Source organism: Juglans regia, chromosome 7 (genome assembly GCF_001411555.2).
Source record: "Juglans regia cultivar Chandler chromosome 7, Walnut 2.0, whole genome shotgun sequence".
Classification (NCBI taxonomy): domain Eukaryota; kingdom Viridiplantae; phylum Streptophyta; class Magnoliopsida; order Fagales; family Juglandaceae; genus Juglans; species Juglans regia.
Genome location: NC_049907.1, coordinates 39184266 through 39195733, shown reverse-complemented (window position 1 = coordinate 39195733; position 11468 = coordinate 39184266). Strand labels below are relative to the sequence as shown.

At 33.3% G+C, this 11468-nt stretch overlaps 1 pseudogene; it reads left to right on the top strand.

The window, feature by feature from the left end:
- Positions 1 to 903: 903 nt before the first annotated feature.
- Positions 904 to 10807, top strand: LOC109007172 (annotated as a pseudogene).
- Positions 10808 to 11468: the final 661 nt, after the last annotated feature.

Genomic DNA, 11468 nt, shown 5'->3' with positions numbered 1-11468 from the left:
GTTCACAGAAAAAGGATATCGTACGAATGCTATTGCATATTTTATTCAAATAATTATTTATTTTAAAAGTTTATATCGATAAAAAGATTTAAATTTAATTATTTTAAGTGAGTAAATTTAATTATTTTAATTATATATTTACACTCATCTTGACACGTGAGAAAACTTCTCTTAAACATGTATTTCCGAACTCCATACATTTGTCTGAATCATATTAAATTATTATTTAAGTCCAAAGTTTAAATCGAGAAAAAGATTTAAATTTAATTATTTAATTTGTAAAATTTATTTTATTATAAAATAAATATGATATATCACGTTAGACCAAATCAATTTATAAAATTATTTTTACGAGATCCTTTTATACATCTAACGTATTTCTTTCGGTAATATCTTAAGGCTAATTGCTCGCGATAGAGAATTCAAGTAATGATGCATGACGGTTAGCTAATTATACCTGTATTTTGCGTAGATTTGCTCCTAGTTTTTTATTTTTAAATTATTACAAGTCTTTTCCAGATTTGATTTATAAATTTTATCTATAGTATTTTATTTTACATGTATTTATAATTTTATATATAATATTATACGTATTAAGTAACTGTCTAATTAATTTCTTTTTTTTTTAAAATAAAAGTATCTGCTTAATTTTATCAATTTTTTAAATCAAATTATGAATTTTAAATTTTAAAACCTTCGTAATTTTAATAATTAACAGGTTAATACGTATAACTTATAAGTATAGGTAATATTTTTTTTAAAAAAAAGGTGTCGAAAAATCAACTCGCGAGAATTCAAACTCGGTAAGGAGTCTAAGGACTAAGGAGTTTTATTTTTTATTTTTTGAAAAAAAGCACCAAGGGAAAGGAACACACCAGCAAAGCACATAAAGGAAAGGAAAAAAAAAAGTCTTGGGTGTAAAAAGCAGAGAGTCTCAACTTTCAACACAAAAAGGCTACGGAGGCAGCTTAAGCTTGCTAATGGGGCATCTCCACAATCGTCATCAACCCGAAGTGCTCCTCTCCTCACTTCCCTCCTCGCCGAACTATTCAGTTCGTCCGTATCTCTTTCACTAGGTTTCGCTCCGTTGCTCTGCTCCTTCACTCCCTACGGTATGCTCTCTCCCTCTCTCCCCGATATTCACTGATTGGAGCCCTCCGGAACCGTCCGATTCGGTTCCCTGTGCGCAAAAGTATCTGCAATCTTGGTTTCGGAGATTCTCATTCGAAATTCAGTTTGTTCGTTGATTTAATTTTTAGTTTTGGAGCTCTGCTTGGTTGCTGACAAAATGCGGGAAAATAATAAGTGGATGAAACTTTAAAATGCAACTAGGATGAGGATTTGACTAAAGTTTAAAAAGAGGGTTTGAGCACGTAGCTTGTAATGATTCTCAGTTGTGTTTCTCGTGGCTAATAATTTCTTTGCATATTTTCTTGTCGTTTCTCGGTAAGCAAGCATTGCATTCGGTGTATGTGTTGTATAAAGTAAGATCTTCATGTTTTTCGGGGATAGGGGGCGATTTTTTGTTACAGTCTAATTTTTAAATGATATTTTTCTGAAATAGAAATTGGTTGCTTTCTTTGTCAATTACAGAGCAAATGCATACGACGTTTAGATGATCGATGCTGCATGGCATATGCGATCAGATTTTTACACTAATTTTTGGTGAAATGAAGTAACATGTGCATTTAAAAGTGTGGATTTACAAGGTGGGAGGAATTAGTAGAACGGAAGAAATGGACAAGGTGAGGGCTTGGTTCAGTAAGTTTAAGTCGAAAGACAAGTCAAATGCTTCAAGGAAGAAGGAAGCTGTAGGGAATGGGATGGAGGTGTTGAAAGTGCCGACGAATGAGGAAGCACCTTCAAATGTGACTAAGCAGAAAGTTGCCGCAGCAAAGCAGTATATAGAAGACCATTACAAGAATCAGATGAAGAGCCTGCAGGAGAGGAAGGAGCGGTATGGTTTCAATGCTTCTTCTATTATTTTTCATAAATCAATGATTGCAATTTTACATTACTGATGGATTGGATATGTTTATAAATACTGTCAGGAATACTCGGTGTTTGTGAAAGCACTAGGCGCACTTAAGTGCAAGCGTCATTGCCTAGGCATTAAGCGCACACCTGATTAAAGTGAAGCATACATATTTAAAGTTGGTTTATAACAAAAAATCCATCAACTACTGTAAAAAAAAGGTTTTTTTAAAAAAAAGATGGTAAACTATTTAGCTTTTCAACTCAAATTTTTAGAGTATTATGCAACATGAAAAGCAAGTAATCCATTAATTACATAAAATTTAGGCATAGTATTTATTATAATTCTCTCGTGCTTTACTAAATATACACATCTATGATACTTGATAATATCTTTTAAGTAATACCATGGTGCCATATTTTTTTGATAGCCATAATCAAATTGTAGTACATGGTTGAATCAAAATATATGCAAAAAGCCTTGACAAAAAAAGTTCAAGAATTGTAGATATTGACTTCTATGCTAACATAAGCAATCAAATATATATATATATATATATATATATTTGATAAGTACATAAGCAATCAAATATCAATTCATTTGGAAGGCCAACATGGACTAATATACGGGTTCAAAGCATATACATCACATATGACAACATATGGCAGCCGCACCATATGGTACAGACGTGCACTTTACTTGAACAACAGAAGTGCACTTTACAACAGAAGTGCACTCAGGGTTCTAGATTTTTTGATAAACTTATGTATAAAAAAACTTAAAAAATACAAAAAAATACAAAAAAAAAAATTGTGTAATAAGTAAAGAAAAAGTGCACTTCTGTTGTTCAAGTAATCAAGTTTTTTAGAACCCTGAATGTTGGCATAAATATACTTGAATTCCATTCAGACGCAATATACTTGAAAAGAAGTTAGCTGATGCTGAGGTCTCTGAGGAAGAGCAGAACAACCTGCTAAAGTATTTGGAGAAGAAGGAAACTGAATACATGCGCCTTCAAAGGCATAAGATGGGTGCTGACGATTTTGTGCCATTGACAATGATAGGCAAGGGTGCATTTGGAGAGGTATAACTTTTTTGCTTTGACATACTTCTGCATTGATTCTAATCCATTTGCATACAAGTGACCGTTCATATTTCTTTTTGCCGTTATAATGCTATTGTTTTTGTCAAGCCTTTACCTTTGGTAGTTTAGAAAAACAATAAACATAATAGAATACATTGAAATGGCATTTTGCATTTTGCATTTTGCAGCTTGTAGAAGTGGAAGTTGCAAGTAAATTTTCTTCGTCTATGTTTCCCTCTATATTTTGCATCTATCTAACGCTCATGGTGGGGCTATATGCTAGAAGGAGGCCTAGAGATTGGGATTCTTTACGTATAATGGTGTCATGCTTTGGAGTTATGATGTTCCTGGTGGGTTGAGGTAACCTGAGTGGGCTTGGTTTTACTTTTAGGAAAGAGAGGAGAAATAATCTGGAGGGAGGGGAAGATGGAAATTAGGAACAAAATAATCAAATGACAACAGAAACCCTCACTTCTACAATTTTAGTACTCCTAAAATTGTTCACTTGATTTATGTCCATTAAGACAATGTCTACATGGGCTACTTCGTGCCCCAAAAGATTGAATAACTATGAACAACAAATTTTTAGGATCTATAAGGGCTGAAGTAAGTTCTCTAGCTTTTCTAGAAATGTTTACATGGTACTAGATAGCGTCAAAAAATACAGTGAAAAGAAAATGAATGGAATCCTACTACAAATATCACCTGAAAAAGCCTACCACAAATCTCAGCTGTGTGGAAGATGATCCCTATCTGTATTCTATGGTGTATTTGGCAGGAATGAAATGACTGGACGTTCGAATACAGGGAGCACTCTTTGGAGGAGATTAGATTACTGTTTATTATAACTCTTTCTTCGGGCCAAAGCTGTAGATTTCAATGGCCTCAATTTTCATGCTTTTTATTTTTTTATTTATTTTTTATTTCTATTTTGTCCCCCAAAATAGGTGTAATCTCTTGTATACCACCTATGTACTTGGCTTTGCCTATTCGTATTAATATAATATAATCGTTTACCTATCAAAAAAAAAAAAAAAAGCCTTCATAATTGAAATGGGTTTTTACAAATGTATAATGAAGTATGCCTGCATCAATTTTATTTCTTATATGGTAGGCCACATTTTTCTGCTGTAGATTTTCTGTTTAGGCAATGAGTAAGAAGGATGTGCTGCTGGCTAAGTTGGAGCTTTTAGTTAGTGATGGCCTTACTGATACTGGCCATATAACTAACCTTTTCTGTGAGGTGCATCTTTGGTGTTTGTTTCTTAGTGATGTTCTTAGATCGATTTGTTTTCCATTACTAATTTTTATGTTATGGTGCAGGTTAGAATCTGTAGGGAGAAGTCAACTGGTCATGTATATGCTATGAAGAAGCTTAAAAAATCAGAGATGCTTCGCAGGGGACAAGTATATATTTTACTAAGCCTGACAGAAAATTTTATTAAGTTTATGTTCATAGTTGAATCTTCTATTTTTTTTTTTTGTTTAAATTTATTCAGGTTGAACATGTGAAAGCTGAGAGGAATCTACTTGCCGAGGTTGATAGCAATTGCATCGTCAAGCTTTATTGTTCATTCCAAGATGAGGAGTATTTATACCTCATCATGGAATATCTTCCCGGTGGAGATATGATGACTTTATTAATGCGCAAGGATATACTGACAGAAGATGAGGCCAGATTTTATGTTGCGGAAACGGTCCTAGCCATTGAGTCCATCCATAAACATAATTACATTCATAGGTACTTTGACATGTGTGATGAGAGGCTATCAGTATGTTATTTCTGCTATTATCTTCTTGTTTCATATAACAAATTCCATGTTTACATATTACAGAGATATCAAGCCAGATAATTTGCTCCTTGATAGAAATGGTCACATGAAATTATCAGATTTTGGATTATGTAAACCACTAGACTGCAGTAATCTCCAAGAGAAGGATTTTTCTCTTGGAAACAACCTTAGTGGGGCTCTTCAGAGTGATGGACGCCCTGGCCCTGTGGTACCAAAACGCACACAACAGGAGCAACTTCAACATTGGCAGAGGAACAGGAGGATGCTTGTAAGTTTCACATCACATGCATCAATAGAGACAAGACTGTTGTTCAACGTGCCTTTTCTTCATTTGTGTGAAGGGTCTATCTTCATGTTTTTTCATGTAGGATTTTTTTTTTAGAATCTCATGGTAACATACATGGTTATGTTGTTAAATTTTTTCGATATTTCAATGTTGCAGGCTTATTCAACTGTTGGAACGCCTGATTATATTGCCCCAGAAGTTTTGCTGAAGAAAGGATATGGGATGGAATGTGATTGGTTGGTATTTGGATCTTTTTTTTTATCCATCTTTTCTACAATGCATGCTAGTGAGATCCTTTTGATTCATATCCAGGTGGTCTCTTGGTGCTATTATGTATGAAATGCTTGTGGGATATCCACCCTTTTACTCTGATGAACCTATGTCAACCTGTAGGAAGGTAACTTCAAGAATATTGGTTCTTTTCTTTTCTTCATATGATTTTTTAGAACATTTTTCAAGCAGGGCATGCTTATCTTTATTTCCTTTTCTTTTTCCTACTGCTCTTGTGTCTCTCCTGGAGTTGGACCACTGTATGCATAATTATAATAAAATGCATTTTCTTCAATTACGGTTCTTTTTTCATTTTTAATTCCTCAATCACAAGTTTTTAAAAATGTATTTATTCCTTAAACCTTTTAGAGATTTCTTGCACAGTTAATCTTTCTAGCTAATAGAGTATCATGGAATATTTTTATTATTATTTTTATGTTGAGTATCTAGAGCTGAGTGTTCCTAAAAGATTTAAGATGACAATTTGTATTAACTGCTTTGCCTATTTGTAATGAGATGTCCCTCTTGTATATACTACCTGTGTACTTGGGCAATGCCTTTTGCATTTTTTTTAAAATCTTCGATTACATATAAACATAAAATCTATAGACTGCAAATTGAACTCTTCAATTTGTACTTTGAAAATATGCTTAATTGTGCACATGAGATCCTGTTCGCATTAAGTGTGTGAGGGTTGCCTATCATGGTCGCAACTTACCATTTGCTCGTCGTATATTCTGCAACCATGTTGCATACATACTCTGCAATGCAATGGTGCTCATATAGAGTTAATTTTTTTTTTGTTTTTGTTTTTATGTGGCAGTGTGTATGAAATAGGCATCATAATGAATAAAAGTTTGTAGTAGGGATTCTTTCACCCCCAGTTTATTAGTTTCCATATTGTTTAGAAGGGTCTCCAAAATTAAGTTTCTTTGTCCATCTTTACAAATCAACATTTTGGTGCTTGACAGTTTGTTTTGAAAATTATGTGACTTGAGTGTCCAAATATCAATCAACCTTTATTTAAGACCTTTACTGTAATATGCTATCTATTTCTAAAATTTCTTTCTAAAGAGATTCGATCAAGACAACTCATTTCTGAGATACATCTATTGGATATCTGCCATTTGTAAAACTATTATGTGACTTAGTTTAAATTCTCTCTTTTATATCTTAGATTTGTGCTTTTTCTTGGTTGAAGCCAAATTTTCTTACTCCTGGGAACTTTAATGCAATTTCCTTTCTGCCTTTTGTTACCTCATACCTACAATGACCTTGGACTACTATAAAATTTAATCCCACATACTTTTTTCTGGGGGCTTACATCTGCTTGGTTTTCTTTTCCATGGCCTTTCTTATCTTTGTCATTTATGATGGAACATGGTTCCTCTTTATCAATTATGCAGATAGTTAATTGGAGAACTCATTTGAAATTTCCAGAAGAAGCAAACCTGTCTCCAAAAGCAAAGGATCTTATTAGTAAAATGTTATGTAATGTAGACCAGAGACTTGGAACAAAAGGCGCAGATGAAATAAAGGTGTTGTATGATGTGTTCTGTTATATTGGTTTGCATTTTAACTTAGAATTGCTAATTAACTAATTGACTTGTTGACCTGGTTCTTTTTAGTCTCATCCATGGTTCAAAGGCATCGAATGGGACAAATTGTATCAAATGAAAGCAGCATTTATTCCTGAGGTCAATGATGAGTTGGATACTCAAAACTTTGAGAAGTTTGAAGAGGTAAATTAGTTTGTATTTTTTTTTTCATTTCTTAATTGTATGAGAATACATAGATATAATGTTTATGTTCTTTCTCATGATTCATCGTTGATTCTGTAGGCTGATAAGGAAATTCAAACTTCATCAAAAGCAGGTCCATGGAGAAAGGTTGGTATACATAATTTGAGTTGATGCATTCCAAGCCTAAAGATTTGGTATGGTAGTATCTTCACTAGTATCCCACATATATGCTTTTTCTGCTTGAGCTGTTTCACAGCTAAGCCAGGGTCCCTTTTTCTCAGTAGGTAGTCGGAAAATTTTATTAACCAATTCAAAGTCTTAGCCCAAGTACCTGGTGACTGTTCTATCCTCAGCTTGGCTAGTATCTCAGTATACAGTACACTCTTCGAACAAAGTCCTGTTTGTAGTTTTGTGTATTTATAATATTGACTACGAGAATTGTTGGTACTGTGTTTTTCCTATAAACATATTGCTGTTTTAGCTGTTGATAATTACTCACTGATAATTGAACCATTGCTCAGTTTGCATTTTTTCAACTCGAATTTGGTTTATTTATATTATTTATAGTTGTACAGTTGAGTTTCTTCTATAGATACAGCATCAGGTACTTTTAGAATGCAGTTAATTACTAATGAAAAAAGGAATCTATTTTGGTTACTATGCAATGAGCTCATTTGGAGTAATAGGGCACATGATTAATTTTTCTTCTATTATACTTATAAAAAAAAACTTCTATTTTGCTAGATATAGTTTATTAGTAGTTTTCTTCTATTAATGAAGCATCTTCAGAGTGATTCTATTTAGCGTGTCCAGAAAAATAATATTTTAATTAGTATGTTCATAGAAATGTAGTTTCCACTATGGTCTTTTTAGGGAGAAAGTGAATCGTTAAGTGTTTTGCTTCTCCTTGGTGGCTTGGGTCTGCAAACTTTTATTTTTCTCATATTCAATTAATCTTAAAATCTGACGAGAAGTTTCCTTTTTGTTTGCTGATGCTTTTTTAGGTCCCTTTTATTGATACTATGCTAGCATTACATATTAGCCATTTACCGTGTGATCTAAGAATCACACAGTTTAAATTTCTTACTGAAAGAGGGTGGTATTGATTGACAATATTTATGTTGCTGTTTTCTCCTATGCTGTAGATGCTGTCATCTAAGGATGTTAACTTTGTTGGTTATACATACAAGAACTTTGAGATTGTAAATGATCACCAGTTACCTGGGATTGGTATGTACCTTCCTTTCTCAATGGATGTCTACTTTAATATTTTTAGTTGAGCTTCTTTATTTGTTGTTTGCCTTGGTAACTTTAAAAGCACCTAGTGCTTTTTTTTATATCTATGTTCGGTCCATTTTGCCGTTTGTATAATTTATGATGTAGACATAGTTTTGAGGAATCACTCTATTGTGGATCTACCTAGGGTTGAGCACCGACAATGTCGAAGTTGGAGTGCCCTACCTCCGACTCCGACTTTGTTGGAGGTCGGATTTGACCTCCAACTCCGACTCCGATTCACATAGCCTCCGATCCGACTTGTTGGAGCGGAGTCGGATTTGGACTTTTTTATTGGGTTTTTTTTCTTAGCCCATTTGAAATTTTAATTTGACAATCTTGTGCTCTCACTAATCGGATTTGGGCTTCTAGATTTCAGTTTTTTTGAAAATACTTTTTCTATTTCAATTTTATTAAAACATAACCAAAACTGAAAAAATAAGTCATTGCACAAATTAATGTTATTATACATTAGTATTATATGTTATTATATGTTAATGTTTATACATTAGTATTACATATTATTATACATTGATTATTATACATTACTAGTACATGTTATTATACTTAAATTATTATATATTAGTATTACATGTTATTATACATTAGTGTTACATGGTAGTAATAGTTAATAGTATAGTGTTTACATATACTAAACTATTATTACTCAATTTATTCTATTTATATTATATTATAAGCACATTATTTTATAATAATTTGCTCATACTAGTATATTATTGAATTTAATTAACAATATAAGTTATAGTTATATAAAATATATATGATTAATATATAAAATATACATATATTTTTATAAAATATGTATAATATAGGAGTCGGAGTCGGTACATCGCCACCTCCGATTCTGATTCTGACTTTTTTTGGTTAAAAAAACTCCGACTTATTGGAGTCAGAGTGGAGCCGGTAAGGAGTTGGATTTTCAGATTTTTGTTCAGCCCTAGATCTGCCCATAGTTTAATGTGCTGTCTGGTTAACTTATCACGACCCTCTGTTTTTCAGCATTTGGAATTTATGCAACCGACCCAATATATTGGGAACAGGGCTCTACGGCTAAGCTGAGTTGTTTTAAATTGTACACTGTTTTCTGACTATATGTGGGTAAAGGAAAAGCTATTTTTGAATATTCTTAGTCAACCTGCCTCTTTATTTTATTGTGAGCTTTATTCAAACAATGGTTACTTGTTTTAACCCCTTTTCAAGGCAATTCCTCAAGTGGTGGCAATATCTGTTGTGGATTGTGGCCTGAGTGGGAGTTTTCATTTTTGTACTTACCACACCTGATGCCCTAAGTTGTATCAAAACAAAAAAGTGTGACGTTTATACAATGAGGTAGGTGATCATTATAACATATAAAACAGAGGTTGCAATTATTATAAGGTTATAACTACTCTATATGTGCATACGATGTCTTTTTGGAACATTACTTCATCTAGTGCAACAATTGTCCTTGGCAGTGATCTTTTATGTGACCATTTCTCATGCATTCATATTTACAGCCGAATTAAAGAAGAAGAGCACTAAAACTAAGAGGCCCTCCATCAAGTCCCTCTTTGGTAAGCTTTTCAGAAATTTCCCAGCTGTTTTTTTTTTTTTCAATTTCTTATTATGCCATCGAGTTTATGATTTTGTGCAAGAACCAAAATGCTTTTGCAAATTCGCATGAATGATAGAACCTTTAGATATCTGTAGGCCCGTCTTTCTGCAATTTTGTAGACTTTGGTATTCATGCTTGCCTATATCAACAATAATAAGGCAAGGAAGATTCAAGAATGCACAGTGAAGTCACATAATTTTTAGATGCCACCATTGTTTGTGATATAAAATTTGAAAGGATAGTTGAAGTTTTTGTCAAAGGGTGCTAGGTTTTTGGATATGGGTGCTATCAGTTGAATTGGCTAAGTTTCAGCTTTAAGTATAGCCCACCAGTTTCTGCATTTGTTATTAATTTGGCTCATCTATATGACAGATGATGAGTCAGCCAAGGCTGCCAGTCAACCTGTTCAAGGGAGCTTTCTGAACCTCTTGCCTCCCAACTAGAAGTCCCGGAGAAACAGAGTCAATCCTACTGAGCCACACTAATATTTCTAATAACATCAGATGGCCACAAAAGAGTGCTTTGTTCCATTTTGAATGGCTTTTGTTTTATTGCTTCCTGGATTTGGTTGTTTTAGGGTGAAAGTTTTTGGGGGCAAAGGCCCCAAACGAGCTGTTTGGTCTCTACCAAATATTTTCTGGAAATATATATTCTTTGAAAACTCGTGTATTCAACTTTTTTTCCTCCTCCCTTTGTAATGCTGTGAAAAAATCCCTGTATAATACCCAGCATCATTGTTTTTGTAATTAACTTACTGATACTGTTGATGATAGTTGTACCACTTATATGTGAAAAAGAGTAAATTACTCAATTTCTTTAAAATTAGGTCTCTCTCTCTCTCTCTCTCTCTCTCTCACACACACATTTTCACTTGAGATTTGGATAAGTGGGCGCTGCTGGGTTATTACGGTTCAAAGGCAAAGCCTAATGCCGACAATGACGGTCAATAACATTTTATAGCTTTTTGGCGAGGCATCCGGGGCAATCCTCTTATTGCTACAATGTGGAAGATGGTCTCAATTTGCCTATGATAGTGTATTTAGAGATAAAGGAATGCAAGAAGATTTGAAAGATTGAGAATGGTCAATGGATAAGATAACAAGTTTTTTTTTCACTATTTTACTTTATTGGTCAATTGTCATTGACTTTAATGGCATGTCTTTTCATGATTTTCTTGTATCGCTAAACTTGCTTGCATAGGCGATATTTTTGTATATGTTCCATATATTTGAACCATAATCTATTTAATACTCAATTCTATTTGACACTCAATAAAATTTTGTTTATCAATAAAAATAAATATAACATTTCACAAGTGAGGGTTGGGTATGAGATCTATGACGGTACATTTTAAGGTTGAGAAAGGTATGGCTTTGCTTTTCAAAACAAACAAATAAATAACAATTTTATTTATAAGTTGATATAGAT